Source organism: Peromyscus leucopus, chromosome 4, assembly GCF_004664715.2.
Source record: "Peromyscus leucopus breed LL Stock chromosome 4, UCI_PerLeu_2.1, whole genome shotgun sequence".
NCBI lineage: Eukaryota > Metazoa > Chordata > Mammalia > Rodentia > Cricetidae > Peromyscus > Peromyscus leucopus.
In genome coordinates, this window is record NC_051066.1 from 1,197,842 (window position 1) to 1,213,849 (window position 16,008).

General features: G+C 49.1%; 1 protein-coding gene and 1 long non-coding RNA gene across 2 annotated transcripts in view; one reads left to right on the top strand and one right to left on the bottom strand.

The window, feature by feature from the left end:
* Lhx2 (LIM homeobox 2) overlaps positions 1 to 11,721 on the bottom strand; it is a 28,989-nt gene extending 17,268 nt beyond the window's left edge. The window contains exon 1 of the mRNA XM_028887894.2: positions 11,199 to 11,721. The gene's annotated coding sequence lies outside the window, so the exon portion shown is untranslated. The remainder of the gene's footprint in view (positions 1 to 11,198) is intronic.
* The window catches only part of LOC114705801, a 31,028-nt gene continuing 25,703 nt past the window's right edge, over positions 10,684 to 16,008 (top strand). The window contains exon 1 of the long non-coding RNA XR_003736448.2: positions 10,684 to 11,022. This is a non-coding gene — a long non-coding RNA (uncharacterized LOC114705801). The remainder of the gene's footprint in view (positions 11,023 to 16,008) is intronic.

The window sequence follows — 16,008 nt, forward strand, 5'->3', positions numbered from 1 at the left end:
TCAGCCCCGGTTCTGCAGTCCGCGCCAGCGCAAGCCTCCGCGCCTTTTCTACAGCCGCGCCTGACATCACGTCCTGCCGCCGTGCCATTGGCCGCCCGGCGCCCCAGGCCTTGGCAGCGCGTGCTCCGGGAAGGCGGGAGACCCAGAGGGAGGGGAGAGGCTAGAAGAGGAAAGGAACGGAGAGAGGAGGTGGTGGGAGCTGGTGGGCGAGGCTGGAAGAGGGGGCAGGAGGGAGGGAGAAGGGAGAGCGCGGGGTTTGGAGTTTCTAAGCTACGAACAGTTTCCTGTGTTTCATCTGGAAGGAAAATTAAACCTTTCCTGCGGTCTCTATTCTAAGAAAACGCAGCCAATGGATGCGTGAGGAGGTCTCCATTCTCCCCTTTTGCCTTTGGAATCGGGGGTGGAGAAGACAGGACCAGAATACAGTTTTGAGAGCCTTTGGCTGTTTCCCGCGCGGCTCTGCTTTGGTCTGGGGCACTGCTCTCCCGACTATGTGGGCCGCGGCGCAGGCCTCCTGGGGGCCAGGCGCAAGAAACGTGGGATCAATGACTCCTACGGGTAGAGGGCCAGCAGCAAATCCTCTCTCCAAGCGAGCTAGGGACTGTGCCGTCAGGCGTGTTGCTCCTGGATTTCCCCCTAGCCTCTCCAGTCTGGAAGAGTTGAAGTCTTTAGGAAATCAAAAAAAGAAGCAAGGAGTCCATAGCTCTCCCTTGTATGTGCAGTGTGATCCCAAGAAAGTGACTCAACCTCCTTTAACACTGTTTGACTTTCTCAATGGGAAACAAGAAGGTCCCCTCCTTTTGGGTGTTTGGGTCTGATGAAAGAAAGAAATGAATGGAAAATGCCTGGAACATAGTAGGCTCTCAGAAAATTCCTTAATTGCTCCCTCTTTTTCCTTTCCTATTCAAAACCTTCTCACTCTAGGATACACTTGGCAGTTCTTAAAGACCACAGAACCATTCTCTTCCTATGGGGCACTCCATTCCACTAGCACAGCCCCCCGCCCGCGCGCGCGCGCGCGCGCGCGCGCGCGCGTACCCTATGGTATCTGGGTCCACCCAGCCACCGGGTTGCACAAGGACCAGCAATAACACGGCCTGCCCAGCAAATCCCAACGGCCAGCCCAGGCTGAGTGTCTTGGCTGAACCCAGGGCAATGGCCAGGTGTCTGGTGAACAGGGAAGTAAAAAAGTGATTCTGAGTGAAAAAAAGAAAAAAGGGCAAGTCAGTTACAGAAACTCTTCTTCGGGGTTCATTTGCAAGTTACTTTCATTCCCTGTAAAAGGGGGGGGGGTGTAGTCTGAAATGCCAGTCTGCCTACCTGGCACAACCAATGGGAAGCCAGGACCTCTGCAGTTTATCTTACAGGGCACACAGTTGGGTCAGTATGAAGTCACACTTTCCACATACTGTTCAAAACTTTTGCACATGAATAAGTGTTACACTTGTGGTGCTCAAGTTTTTTGGCAAAAATACAGCTAGCACTAATTTTATCGTTGTTGGCAAAACCATAGCCAGCACTAATGTACACAGGGTGTCTACAGGGGCACATCGCATCCAAGGAGACATCTGAACACGCACTAACGCTTGTGTACTCAGGCAAGCCTACTTAATCTTCAATGAGCTGCTATCAGGCATATTTGCAAAAACTCTTCAAGTTATACGTTTGCAAGTACACACTGTACATATAAAGATGCCCTAACTTGAGGGAAAGACTATCAATCTAAAGACAGGAATGCACATGTTCAGACAGTCAAAACCAATGACTGCATAGACCCTGGCCCACCTCTCGGAATATGCAGGGACGTTATACTGGGGCATCTGGGACACTTTTTTCAAAGAAAGTAGGAAATAAAAATTGAATCTGGGAACCACCAGGGCTCATCAGGATGTCGCTCAAAGGGTAGGAAACTTTTATAACAAGCTTGGAATATGTGTCCTTGGTGCTGGCTGGGCTCAAAGGGCTGCTTCGTAGCTTGGGAGGGGGTCCTTGGTGACCCTTGTTAAGAACTACCCAGGGGACAAGGAACTATGAGATGTTCACAAAGAGATGTACACCATTCGGGACCTACCTCTCTGACCAGCAGTCCCCATCAATCCTTGGCCTGAACTTTCCGGCCGACCGTTGGGACCGCCACCCAGGGCGCTTCTCTATTTATCCCTCTGCATCCGGCTGGGACGCGAAAACGTCAGTTTATTGAGGCTCAAGAGCATCTGCCGCAGCGGGGCGGCATCTGGGCACCCCGGCCCTGAGTTCAGAGGCCGCTAACTTTGCTAATCACCGAGGGACGTCGGGCAACTGCTTTACCCTGTCCTCGGAGACTAAGCAAGGCAAGGAACAGGCTGTAAACACAGATCCTGACACGTGAGTGACATTTACACAGTGCGAGGAGCCGCAGCCAAGGGAGAGGCAGGGGGTGGAGTGGGGGTAATCAGGCAAGCACAGGTAACTGGAACATTCACAGATGCATAGAAGGGCGGCCTCTTGACCCCCTCCCCCGGTCAAGGGTAAAGCATTCTCAGGTCCTGGTACTCTGAGTTTTGTGGAAGGTGACAGGTGAACCGGATTCAGGTCTGGCCACTGTCTCCGCTGCCTACCTCCCTACCATCTGCTTCCCCGCAGACTAGCAGACCCGGCGCATAATGAGGTAGCAGCCTCCAGCCGGCCACCGTGACTAACTCAGAACAAAAGCTCTCCTTCTACGCCTTCTCCAACAAAAGGGCCACCAGCCCCAGCGCTCCCCAAAGGCTACGGGGCTACCGGCTGCTGGCTGCGGAGATGTGGCGCGCAAACTTCCCGGGGCTCCCGGGGTTGGCGGCGCCACCGAGCCGGGACCGCGGAGGGAGGAAGTGCCCTGCTCAGGGAGAAGTGAAGCCAAGCCCGAAAAGGGATGGAAGGGAGGAGGGCGCGGGCTGCAGCGGAACCAGGGTGATTGATCTGCTAGCTGTTCCCGGCGCTTCGTCCCGTTATTAGAGACGGCCAAACCAGAGCCACGCAAATACCCTCGGAATCGCCAACTAATTGACGCTGCAGGCAACTATTTCATTGTGCGCACTGGTTTTATGTCTTCATAGCCGGTGATTGACAAGGTGTAATTAGTCATCTCACTCGGTGATAAACATGGGCACCCTCCTCCCGCGGCATCAGGCCGAGTGTACCAGCAGAGGAAGCGATAGTTGACGCTGATATACCATTAAATCAAAATGAAGACGTTCAGAAGTGTGTGTTTGCTGTGACGCTCTCGTGGTTTATTTCTCAAATACGGCACCAACAGATTTACTTGATTTGCAAGTTAACTACAACATTAACTGGTTTTATTTATTTTGCCTCTTCCTTTCCTCTTCCTAGGCAGAGATGTTACTCTTGGAGTATGTGAAGACAGTTTGCTTTTTGACAAGCGAGCGAGCAGGCGCCCAGATTTCTGCAGCCTTTGGAGTCTCCCGGGAGGGAAAGGGAGATAGAGCAAACCTCGGACTGGGGCTCCATCCGGGAAAGGCTTGGAGCAGGGGAACCGCCCCTTTAGCCCCATACTCTCCTGCCTAGGGTTCCCAGCTAGGGTTCTACTAAAAGATTGCCTAAAACTCCGAGGATGGAGCTGGGGTTTAGGGTTCCGGAAACCTCTCGAATAACAACTGTGGGGGAGTAAAAGGCTATGCCAACATTTCTTCCCAGCCTCACAGCCGAAAGAACTGTTTTCTTAAATCTGTTGGCCGCAGTCACAGGACCAGTAGCCCGCCACTGTTGACCCTGTCCCCAGTGTAAAGCATAACTTCTCTATGCTTGCTTGTACCATTCAGCAAATTACACTCCTTGCTAACTAAAGTGGGTCTTGCTCAGGAAAAAAAAATCTCTCTCTCTCTCTCTCTCTCTCTCTCTCTCTCTCTCTCTCTCTCTCTCTCCCGCCCCCCCTCTGAGGTTACTGTTACTGAGGCTGGTTACTCATTTCAGAAACATGGATGCTTACATTTTAACAAGGAGGAGGCCTGGTCTGTTTTGAGAGCATCAACTGAACAAATCCGCCAGCATCTGAAAATCAGTCTCCAGGTTACCCCCACGTTCCCCCAGGAGACCCCATTTGGGAACACTTCTGCGCTTTTGCCTTCTTTCTAATCTTTGCTTCTTGCTTATGGAGCAGAGAAGTGAAATGATGATTTCCCCCGCCAGGCAAAGGAATGTGGAGGGGAGGCAGCACCAGGAAAAGGCGGAGTTAGGGTCACAGGGGTGGTAGAAAAGTCCTGCACCTTCGATGATGTCCTCCATCCCCAGGCTTGCAGGCCTTGTTCTGGGAAGCGGGAGACTGCTTTATATTGATGGGCGAGGTTGTCTGGAGCCGCTAATCTGCTCAGGGATGGCTCTTTATAAAACAGGCTCACTGCTTTGGTCAGCTAGGAGCCGATTCCTTCTCCTCTTCTCCCTACCAGGTCTCTCTCTCTCTCTCTCTCTCTCTCTCTCTCTCTCTCTCTCTCTCTCTCTCCCTCCCTCCCTCCCTCCCTCCCTCCCTCCCTCCCTCCTCCCTCCCTCCCTCCCTCTTTCTCCCTGCTAAATGCACTGAACTTAAAATGAAACACGAAGTGTGAATTTCAGATTTGGACATGATGCATCAGGAAACGCGAAGGTTGGCAGCCCTTTCCTCCCGGCTGACTTTCGGTAGCAGGTATTAATATTGTATTAAACGTTATGGGAAAGTAAGAGCTGTGGAGAGGAATGTGCTCAGATGCAGTTTTGTCAAGGTTTTTATCTGTGATTATGGTTCCAGATGTAGAAACTCCCGGAGGAGGGAAATGAGGGGCTGCTGGCATGTGACATGTGTTTTAAGGTGTTTGGCAGTGTTTCTCAAAGTGGTGACAAAATGTTCAATTTTATTACGGGGAACTGGTAAGAGAAATAGGAATTCTAGGCCAGAGATTGTTCACCTTCAGCAAAAACAATTTACCATCATGATTAGGGTGTAGAAAGTTTGTATCTGAGCCTTCCTCAAATCACATTGCCAACAATATAAATCTGTCAGATCAAATTATTCTTAAAGAATAATTGCAACAAAATACACAATAGCTAATTGCATCCCCCGCCCCCCCAGCTAATTTCCACAAAAAGGTATACCCTGCCCTGGAATAAAAAGGAAAGTGAATATTGCAACAAGAGGCCTTGTATTTCATGTGCTACAACTACATCTTTTACCTAGAGGGTCAGTTCTTTTTAATCTAGTCCACAATAACAACCAGTCCTAGGACATTTTGCTAACCCCTGCTCTGCAAGTCTTTCAGAGTGAAGTGTGTATGCACTTGTGAGCATGTGTGAACGTGTGTGTGTGTGTGTGTGTGTGTGTGTGTGAGAGAGAGAGAGAGAGAGAGAGAGAGAGAGAGAGAGAGAGAGAGAGATTGAGAGAGAGAGAGAGAGTTTCTCACACAGGGAACTAAAGTTGCTTAAATAGGAATCAGGAGAACTCTGTTGGAGAAAGTAGGGATCCTATCAATGGGGGAGGATGTAGATGAAACACCAGGGGGCTGGCATCTCTTCCACTCTCACCATTTAATACTGGAAATAGTTCCCACCAACCTTTCTTTATTCAAAGGCATCTCTTCCTCCCTTTCAGAATGCAAGACACCCTAAACTCCATTTTAAACACAAGTTTCTCTATAAATCTTTTATGAGCTTCACATACACCAGCATTAATAGATTTGGGTGCCCAGCCATGGCTCACTAGCCTGAAGGTGGGTTTGGTAAATATTTCCACAGAACAGAAAGAGGTTTTGCCTCAAGATTCTGGGACCTGGTTTCTCCCTGGATTCCCCCATCAAAGTCCAAGAGGCTGTACCCACTTCCTGACACCTTTGCTGCTGTGCAAGTCACCCCACACCTAGTACACCAATTCAACCTCATCCTTTCTATCACCCTAGCTGAGGGACACTGCTTTGGACTCTCTAGTTCTGACATGGTTTTACCATCACAGATCATACTAGGCTTTAACCCAAAATGCACTTTCCTTGGGAGTTCAGACATCTTCTCTCTTTAGTGCGGGGCCCAGGCATTTTTCCAACAGGAATAATGAGTTTGGGAGAGTAAATGGCTAACATGACTACCATCTTATCCAGAGCTCTTAGCAAGACCCTTTCCCATCTCCAACCCAACTTTCCCCAGGTCTGATTAGCTGTCCAGAGAAGCTGCCATTGTCTCTTTAAGTGAGGAATGAGTCATTTCCCACAGATACCTCTGCTGAAGCCCAGCCACTAGGCACCCCCCCAGCATTTTTTTATTCTTCCATTAATTAAAACAACTAATGTCCCATTTTTTATCTTTGCATGAATGGAAATCATTAGAGCCCTTGCAGGTATATGGGAAATTCTGTTTGCTTAAGTATTTACACTTTGATTTCCTATAGGCTCATTTTTTTTCAAGCGTAAAAAGATTCAAACAAAATAAACAACAACAAAAAAACAAAAACAAAATCTATGACACTTTGCAATGAAATATGAAAGCTAGTTTGCAATGAGCTTATGAGAATCTCTGGTAGGAAGAAATGTTCAGAGGGTCCTCTACTAGCACTAAAGCTGACCCTCTCATAAAGGGGTCCTAGACACTTAAGGCAGACATTGATAGGTCAGCAGACTCAGGTTTTTAATTTGTGCTTGTTTGGAGTCAGATGAGCTCATCCAAATTGACTTTCAAACCACTGTGTCACCCTCAAAAGTAAATAAGAAAAAAGGAAGAAGAAGAAAAAAAAGTCAGTGCACAATTGGGTCTGTTTGAACGTCCCTATCAGTTGACCGGTTCAGCTTACATCTCCATTTCTGGGGGCAGCCATAATTAGAGCGATCTATTTTGCATTTACTTCTCTTTGCAAGCAGTACATTATCCACTCTTCCCATGCTTATTAAACAGTGCCACCTGCACCAGATCCAACAAAGCTCTCCCATCAGTCAGGCCCCGCTAAGGGTCCCAGACCATATATTACCATTAACTGAAGCTCAATTGAATAGTTAAAGATGAGTAAAACCAGCAGTTTCCAGGATCTGTTTATGAAAATCTTTTCAGCAAATAAAAATATGAATTCCTCAAATTATCTTTTATAAACCTGTTTCATTTTGTCCATATAGTAATTCAAGCAGCATTTATCAAGTTGTTGAATTAATGAACTATCCTCTGTATGTCACCGAGGTGCCTCCAGCACAAACGTTCGTAGGTACTAGCCAACGAAGTCAATATTTTGTCACTCAAAGCCTCTGACGCTGACCACCTTGATAGCCCTAATGGTGTAAAAAGGATCTGAAGAGCCCAAGACAAGGCTAAGAAGAAAAAGACAATTCTCAGGAAACCAGCCATGGATCCAGAGAAAGGGAGAGTCAGAATAAAGCAAGGCAGAAACAGAAGAGACAGGCACAGAGTGAATCTGCATAGACATCAGTGGCTACAGAAAGACACAGGAAGTTTCCAGCAAACAGGGCAGTTCTGACATTCAGATCCAAAGCTGATGATTTACACATATTTAAGAGCCTCAAACCTCAATGTGGCTTGTTCTTTTAAAAGCTTCCTGCTTTGTTCCAAATACTGCTTATCGTTGGTATTGTCAACAGCTCTGCATCTGGGAGAGATTAATTAAGTGATAGGTCAGACACAATGAGGTGAAAGGGCATGTCCACCCAGTCGAGGCTGATTCATCCATTTCAGGGTGGATCAACTTTTTTTTTTTTTTTTTAGAGAGAGAGAGAGAGAGAGAGAGAGAGAGAGAGAGAGAGAGAGAGAAAGGGGGCATGAGGCCAATTTTGGTCCCATCTCAAGGGGGGATTTGTCAATAGGGATGTCTGAGCTCCTCTGGTGAGGGTTCATAGCTGGAAAAGAATGTTTTGCAGACAGACAAAAAAAAAAAATCTGAAAATCTGTCTTTTTAAGGTATGAAAACAAGTCCCAACTATCAGTCCTGTCTGTATACTTAGGTTTTCCAGTCTGGGTGAGAGCTCATTTTCCTAAATATAATTATTTTACAAAATAAATAATTGGATGGTTATAAATAAGATTGCTATTTTATAACAATAAAAATTTGAAAGTTCATTTTCACTCCCATCTCCTCTCCCTAAGTGTTTGATGCAAGGCAACTCCTTCCTCTCAAGTCCACTTTTAATTTCTAGATGGCGAAATGAGAGAAAGACATAGGAAAGAAAGGGAGTAGGAGAGGAAGAGAGAGGAAATGAAAGAGGAAAAAGGGAGGGTTTCTAGGTGTCATGGGCTAAATTTTTCCAAACCAATTAGAGATTATCTTTAAATCTCCATCCTCCAGCCCTCCACACCTTTCTAAATAAATCTTTAGATTAATGAGAAAATAGTTAATTGGGGAAATCTATGTGGCCAGTTAGTGTGGTTCCTAAGCAGAAGGGGTGGGGCACTTTAGATCCTATCCCAGAAATGGTCCCTCCCCATTTCTTCATTGGTACATCAATGTGGGTCAAAACTGGTTGCAAAATTGTGTTTTGTGTGTGTGTGTGTGTGTGTGTGTGTGTGTGTGTGTGTGTAACATATAGATGCAGGACAGACAGACAGATGTAAATTCTGAGCCTGTGAACAAGGCTGGGTCAGGTTAAAGTGATTGCTCTGGGCAGACTCCAAGTAAGATATTTGGAATATTTTTATTTCATCTTGAGCATGTCTGCTAATGCGATTCCCATTTTCTAAGGTTTTCTTTTCTTTTCTTTTTTCAGATGGGTGTTAAGCAACGGTAGGGATGTTTTTCAATTGACTAGCCATTTCCCTTTGCCCAAGCAACCAAATGCTAGTTTCTTAGTTATCCAATTCTTTAAGTCATCTGGGATCTATCTATATTTCTAAAACTGAGCAGAAATACTTAACAGCCTGATCAATATCCATTGACCATCAGCACACCTCACACCCTAACATGCACAGCTTGATCATGTATATTTGATCATTGAAAAATTCAGAGCATCTTTGGCAGTATATCAAGCTTCCCATAAAATAGTCTGTCTCTTTCTGTGGTCTTAAAAAAGAGTGAGTTGCTCTCTCTCCTGCATTCATCTATCCATCCATTTACATACACACACACACACACACACACACACAGAGAGAGAGAGAGAGAGAGAGAGAGAGAGAGAGAGAGAGAGAGAGAGAAAGAGACAGAGACAGAGAGAGATGGAGACAGAGACAGAGAGACAGAGAAAGACCTCCTTTCTGGAGAATTTATTGCTCATATATTTGATGAAGAACAAGGTAATTAACTGCAAGGCTGTACATCTGGGCAGCACTTTATATCCATTGCAATAATAAAACACTTTTTTCACATTTTAGCTGAAGAAAGGCTTAGTCCTGCCCACAGATTCAGAGGACCCCAGAGTCTCTGTGTGCAAAGCCTCCTTGTTATAAATCCTGCCTTTCTCTTAAGTGATGGCACACACAATTGCACCAAGGGACACTAAGTTTACTGTGCAAAGGCATTGCACGAGAAGCTGGTCCCTTCTCAGAGCTTTAGCATCAGCATGCGGTGGTTTGAAATATATACAGCTGATTCTTGCACCCCCAATCTGCTAGGCAGCAAACTGGGCAAGAGTCCAGGGACTTGTCCTGTAAAGGGCCACAGGATCCTAAGGGCTGATTTCCTGAGAATGTGCCACTATGATCTAGTTACCCCAAAAGGAACCATTTGTGTCGAATTTTCTCATATTCAGAGCCCAGAAAACTGTTTCCAAGTTTCTCCATAAGGGAACCCACAGATACATTCAAATCGCTCTAGGGATATGACCCAAAGTTCCCAGCACAAATCCTTAGAACCTCAACCCCAGAGACCACCCCTACCTCCAGCCTGGAAAAAAAATTACCTGCAGAACCTCCCATCTCCGGAGTCCCCTGCTCTGTATTGCAAACTGTGCCCAGCACAAATTATTAGGGGGGGGGGCGGCTTCCTTCTAAAAGCAGCAGCATCTGGGCCGAGGCTCCCTTCTTTAAAGGAGGGAGGACTTCATATGATAATACGTGTAATATGATATGGAATGACAGAATGCATGACAGTTGCCCATAATACAGAGAAAGTCAGTCAAAGGACAGAGGGGACATTTGGATAATTACCATCCATTGGCTAGTCAATCACTCGAACAGAGAGAAACTGCACAAAACCCACAATGGAGTTGGGAAACAAAAGAGACCCGAGCCAGACTCAGGATTAACCGGTCTAAAGCGATCTAAATGCTTTTGTGTCTGAAGAACTGAGGCTCCCGGGTTGCCCCCCCTCGTCCCAGGGAACTAATTGCGGGGATCAGAGATAAGGCTCTCTCCTTCCTTTCCTATTTCTTTGTAGACTGCTCACCACACAGTGAAAAACAAATGATTTCTCTCTGTGTGTTCATTAAACTACTTTAAAGTTAAAGGTGCAGGAGAGAAGGTAGGTGCAGCCCCCTGTCCAGAGGTTGAGAGGATACCCCTTGGAAGGTGCTAGAACAGGCTCCCTTGGCCTTAATTCTTTGTTTGAGGGCGAAGTCTTTCCCTCTTGCCCCCTGGACGCAAATGCTCGCGCACCTGACTGAGGCTGGGCAGCTGCCTCCGTTCTGGCAGAGATGGACGACTGGTACCCGGCTTTGAGTGAAAAGTCTCTCTGCATTGCCCCCACACTAGAAAAACACCAGGCCCCTGCCCCGAGTTAAATACTCCAACTGCACATCTAATTAAGTGGGGTAAAGGGGTAACAGAGAAGAGCGCCTAGCCTTCAGCATGGGAGAGTGCTGCCAACAGAGACGGTTGTAAATTGTGGGCAGAGAGAAATTCTTTCTAAACTGAAGAGTGAGAAAGAGGAAACAAACCTTCTAAACTGGGAGGGAGAGAAAATATGCTTGTTGGGAAAAAAGAATAGAGAGACCCACTTCTTGCTTAGGGGAAGGAGAAGAAACATGTCTCTAAAGAGACTTCAGAAATGGTGACTTCAGAAACCGAGAGATGATGGTGAGAGAGGAAGAGAATTCCTTAAAAGAGGTGGACGCTAGAGCTCCGTACCCGAAAGTCAGACCCTCCGCTCCCAGGACTAGAAGACTGGTAACTATCACCCAGTTTTTTCCAGGGTCTCAATCCACAATTCATCTGGTGTCCCTGGCGGTCCCTCGCAGGTTCCAGGCTGGGTGGCAGCCGAAGCTTCTGTGCCGACCCGCGGGTGCACGCTGTGGCTCAGCCCAGCGTCCTGTGAGCAGCCCTCCCGGCCCGGCTCCTCTTACCTTGGCGAGCACTCGGCAGCGGGTGTGGCCGGCTCTGCGGGCAGCCCCGGGCCAGGGCCGGGGCGCGGGGGGCGGCGGTGCAGGACTCCGGGGCAGCAGCAGGGTGAGCACTGGAAGGGCTGGCACGGTGCCCAGAGGGGGGGACCGGGCGGAGGGCAGCCCCGGGGCCTGGTGATGCCCGCAGGGGGGCGGGGAGGGGCGCCGGGGAGCGGGCCGAGGGACCAGGGGCTCCCTCCTGGGGCCGGCGGGACGCTCCAGCCTGAGGGGCCGGCCGGGGAGCCCGGGCGGCGCAGCGGTCGGAGTGGCGGCTGGCTCGCCTAGGCTGACAAATCAATCAGGGCCCGCAGAGCCGCGGGAGCTGCCACCCTGGCTGCGGCGCGCGATCCCCGCGATCCCCGCGCTGCCAGCTGACGGCTGCCTCGAGTGTGCTCCGACCGGCCGCGGTCATTAGGCTGCGGGTGCAGGCGGGGGCGGCCGGGCCGGAGGGAGCGCTGGGAGGAGGCGACCGCGCCGCAGCGTCCTGGCCTGGGCCCCCTCCCGCTGCCGTCCCGCGCCCGCTGGGCTTCTCGCCCCCCACCCCACCCCACCCCCCGCCCCGTCACCGGCTTCGCTGTCCCCGCTTCCCGTTTGGCTCGGCCCGCCTCCCTCTGTCTCCATCCATCCCCGGTGTCTGTCGATCTCTTCGTCTCCTGTCCTCCCTGGAACCCTCCCTGTGTCCCTAGATCTTTCTCACTGCGCCTCTCTTTCCCAAGGTGGGGCTGCCTCTCTTACCCCTCGCTCCTCGCTCATTCTCACCGTTTTCTCCCTCCCTCTCATTTCTACGCCCCCCTCCCCCGTTACCCCTTTCTCCCTCTGCTCGGAAAGACTGGCTGTTCTTTCCTGTCCCTGTTTGGAACAGAGGTCCCCCAAATCCAACTCAAGTCATTTCCCTGCCCTGGGACCTCGGACAAGTCACCCAACCCCTCAGTTGCAGTTTCATTATCTTTAACACAAGCTAATAAACAAGGAGGGAGGCTTGTGAAGCAGGGTATGGAAGCAGGATGTGCCAGTGGCTCTGGATCCCCTCCTGAATCTCACACATTAGTAAATGCAGCAGCCACCGTGGCAGCCGCTTGGCGACCAGGGCACCCTAAGACCAATTTAGCAGGGAGCACCAAGGGTGTCTTCTGGGCTCTCCAAAGCCCCTCCTGAATCCTAACTGTGGTTTCTTAACCCCTGCTCCAGATTTTGGTCGGCATGCCCCAGAGCTGGGTCTGATATCCCAGGCTGTGTCATCTGCAGGTTCCTTCTTACCAGGCCCTCTGATTGACCTTTAGGCACCAAGATGTGCTTCCTAGATGGAGTGCGTCTTCAGAGTCAAACAGATGTGAGTTCGAGATGACTTACTTGGGTAGGTCACACCATCTCAAGCTTGTTTCCTCATTAGGAAACAGAAACAATTGCCACTTTTCTTTTTGGTGTTACGAGTTAGATTATTAGTAGTTCGTCTAATGTGCCAGTTTATGGAAGGGTTCCAGTCTGTCCTAGCTTTTACTCAGGTTCTGTGGAAGGGATGGCAACTCACAAGGCAGGTGTGGTTTCCGCCTATCTACACTGGCTCCTAGCTGGGGAGGCAGACTAGAGTGCAGGGATACATATGGTAACAGCAGAGTGAGTGTGGTGGAAACAAGTACCCTGGGGGACTGATCTGGAAGGAGGTGTGGTCATCAAAGCTGAGATCTGAGGGAGAGAAGAGGGCATGCTAAAGGAATGGGTGAAAACTGTGTTCTAGGCAGAGGCAGAAATGCCATGGCCAGAAATCCACGTGTGGGGGGAGAGTGAGGCTGGAGAAGTGGTCCAGGCTGAGGAAGCGGGTCCTGTGGATCTTATGGAGGAATCTGAACCTCAGTGATGGAAACTGCCTTTGTTAATATTAATATTAATCTCCAACCACTTCAGTCCCAGTTTCCTGTTTCTGAGCTGGAAGAAGCCGGATCCAGCAAGACATGCCATTTGTTTTTCATCTTTCTTGAAGGTTACCGTCTCTTGTCTTCCACCACCCTATCTCAAGCACTGTCATCTCTTTCTTTACCCAAGTGACCCTCCCAAGAGCACAAAGCCAGGGTTAGTTCCTTTTGTCATCCAACCAGGTACACAGGAGCTGTCCTCAAACAGCTCTGTTGAACAACTAGTGGCTGTGAATCATCTGCTGTGTGACAGGCTATGTGTTGTTCCTGCCCTCACAAAACAATCATAGACACTTTGGAATACAGGACATCGATGACCAGTATGAGGAAGTCTCACGGAATGCTTGAGGCTGGAAGTTCTCTGAGGGTAGGCCTGCCTTGAATTGATTTACATACTAGACCCCCAGGGTGTGGTACAATGCCTGGTACAAGGCAAACACTCAGTAACACATGCTGAGAGGATGGGAACAAAATAAAGCTTCCATGCAGAGGGTTGAGAAGGAAGCAGGACTCAAATGAGCTACGGGGGAGGAGACTTGCCTATGAAGAGGTAGCCAGCAGCAGACAGAAAGGTCTTTAGAGAGCATGGGAGCTCTTCCTCAAGTGCCAGGTAAGTAGGTGTCAGGCACTTCGCGCAGTAACCTCTGCCAGCCTTCACGGCATCCCTGCCTTTTGGGCACAGTTATCTTCCCTTTTCTGATAAACTGCTAGGGTCCAGAAAGGCGAGCCCCCTGACCCCGAGTCCCGCACGGTCTGTATTAGGGTTTGAACCCAGGCCTGCGGTTCCTTTTCGCTAAAAGGAAGAAGCAAAAGAAAAAGAAGGCAGAGTGAAGAAGGAGACAGCTGAGAACAAAAGAAAGGCGGTGGTAAAGGAGTTAGCTCCGCAAGTAATTTTTCAACTTAAAAACAATTCCCATTTCCCAGCCCTGCGGAGGCAGGCACGGCGGATCTGAGGCGAGGCCGGCCCTCTGACTCGCAGGAGCCTGCCGAGGGGCCCCGCGAGCTGCTTCAAAGCCGGCCTCTTCGGCACAAGCGCTTTTAAACTTCACACGGGAAACTTTCCAGGGCTGACTTTCTGCACTTTGTTTCCAAATCAAGAGATGGGGAAGTCCCTCTCAGCCCAGCGGGGAGGAGAGCTAACTTGCCCTGGGGTCTGGGCTAGGCCAGGGACTCCCCAGGCTGGGCGACCTGGCCCTCCCCATACACATAGATGGGGGGGCAGGAATCTGTCCCCTGCTTGTAGTAGTCTCCGGAAGAGAATCAGGATGTGGACTGCCTCGGGTCTCTTAGGTGGTGATGAAGCCTCTAGTCCCCAGCCCACACCTGCTTTTCCCCAGGCTCCTCTGGTGACAAAGTGGGACCTTCTCAGGAGGACCATCATATTCTGCCTGCTTTACACTCAGCAGCAGCTTCAAAACCGGATCAGCCCGTCTTTCATCCTCTGATCGCCTTATCCAGAGGCAGCAAGGGTCTTTCTAACCCTCGGCTCCTTCTGATTTTTGGAATCCAGATTTGGTTTTTGGATGTACATCAAGAGGCTGGCTCCGTGCATTTTAATTAAGCTGTCTTTTTTTCATTTATTACTAATACACTCCTCTTAACTATGATTTATTTGTTAAACAAAGCACCATAAGCCGTCACTTATTCATCTTAATTTCAACAAAATTAAAGTAGTCGCTGTTAGATTGCACCTAATTGCACTTGCAATGAAAAGAACGGAGATGTTAATCAAAATAAATTGAAGATAAACAATAAAATCATTACATCTTTGCGATGGTAAGTGTAACTAATCAGTTTTGACTCAGAGAGACTGAACAGGAATAATGAATGTGTCACTAAAGGTTGGTTCATTAAGAGAAGCCACAGAGACCTGGTCTTTGGGGCAGTAGACAGATACCCTGCCCATGTGGCCCTGAGGGTTCTTACACCTTGGGTTGGGAAAGGGGGATCCAGGGAGCAATGGGAGCCAGTGGGTAACTCTTAGGATGGATATAATGGGTGGAGGGGCTCTGAAGCTGCCCTGCCACAGAAGGATTCTTTCACTTTGTTAAGGTAACAAGAGATCCTAGGCCCATTCCTGGACATACCAGTTAGCATACCATATATAACATTCCGTTCCTGGACATACCAGGTCACCAAGAATGGAGCGAATTGAGGTGAAAGACAGATAGACAACAGCTATGCCAAGGACACAAACAGGGAGACACGCCTCAGGTGATGTGGTCGAGAAGGGCAGGGAGAGAAAGCCTAGGAGAGAGAAATGAAGACAGTAAGGGACCATGAAGAAGGAAGGAAAATTGAGGCAGCCCCTCCTCTCAGAGGTGAGGAGGAGAGAGGCAGGTGGCTTGACACAGACAGAGGCAAATGGAGGTAGTGTTCAGGAAGTCTCAGAATCCCAGAATCCTCAGGAGTCCAGGAAGGCACGTGACTGTAGGGATGGGGCCTATAGGCTGGGCTTTGGAAACCTAGGGGATGATTAGGAGCCCTGAGTGAAAGAGGCAGGTGGCTACCTGGTGTCACTCAGGCTCATACATCTCACAGACTAACGGGGGGGGGCATATTGAGGCTCCTTCCTCAGGACCTGTGGATCTAGCAACAGAACCAGAGAGAAGCTAGCTTGCATTGTTCCTTGGCTACATCCTGTCTTCAGTCTCAGAAGCCCCAGAAGATGAGTTATGGAAAGTGGGTGACTCCTAAGATTTGGACACCTCCATGGGATTGAAAATGACTAGGAGAGGCAACCTGAAAATACTAAAATTTTTGGTTTTGTGTAGTGCTGGGATCACACCTCGGGCCTTGTACATGCTAGGCAGCATTCTACCATTGAGCCACACCCCAAGCCCTAAGATATGTATTAAAAAATC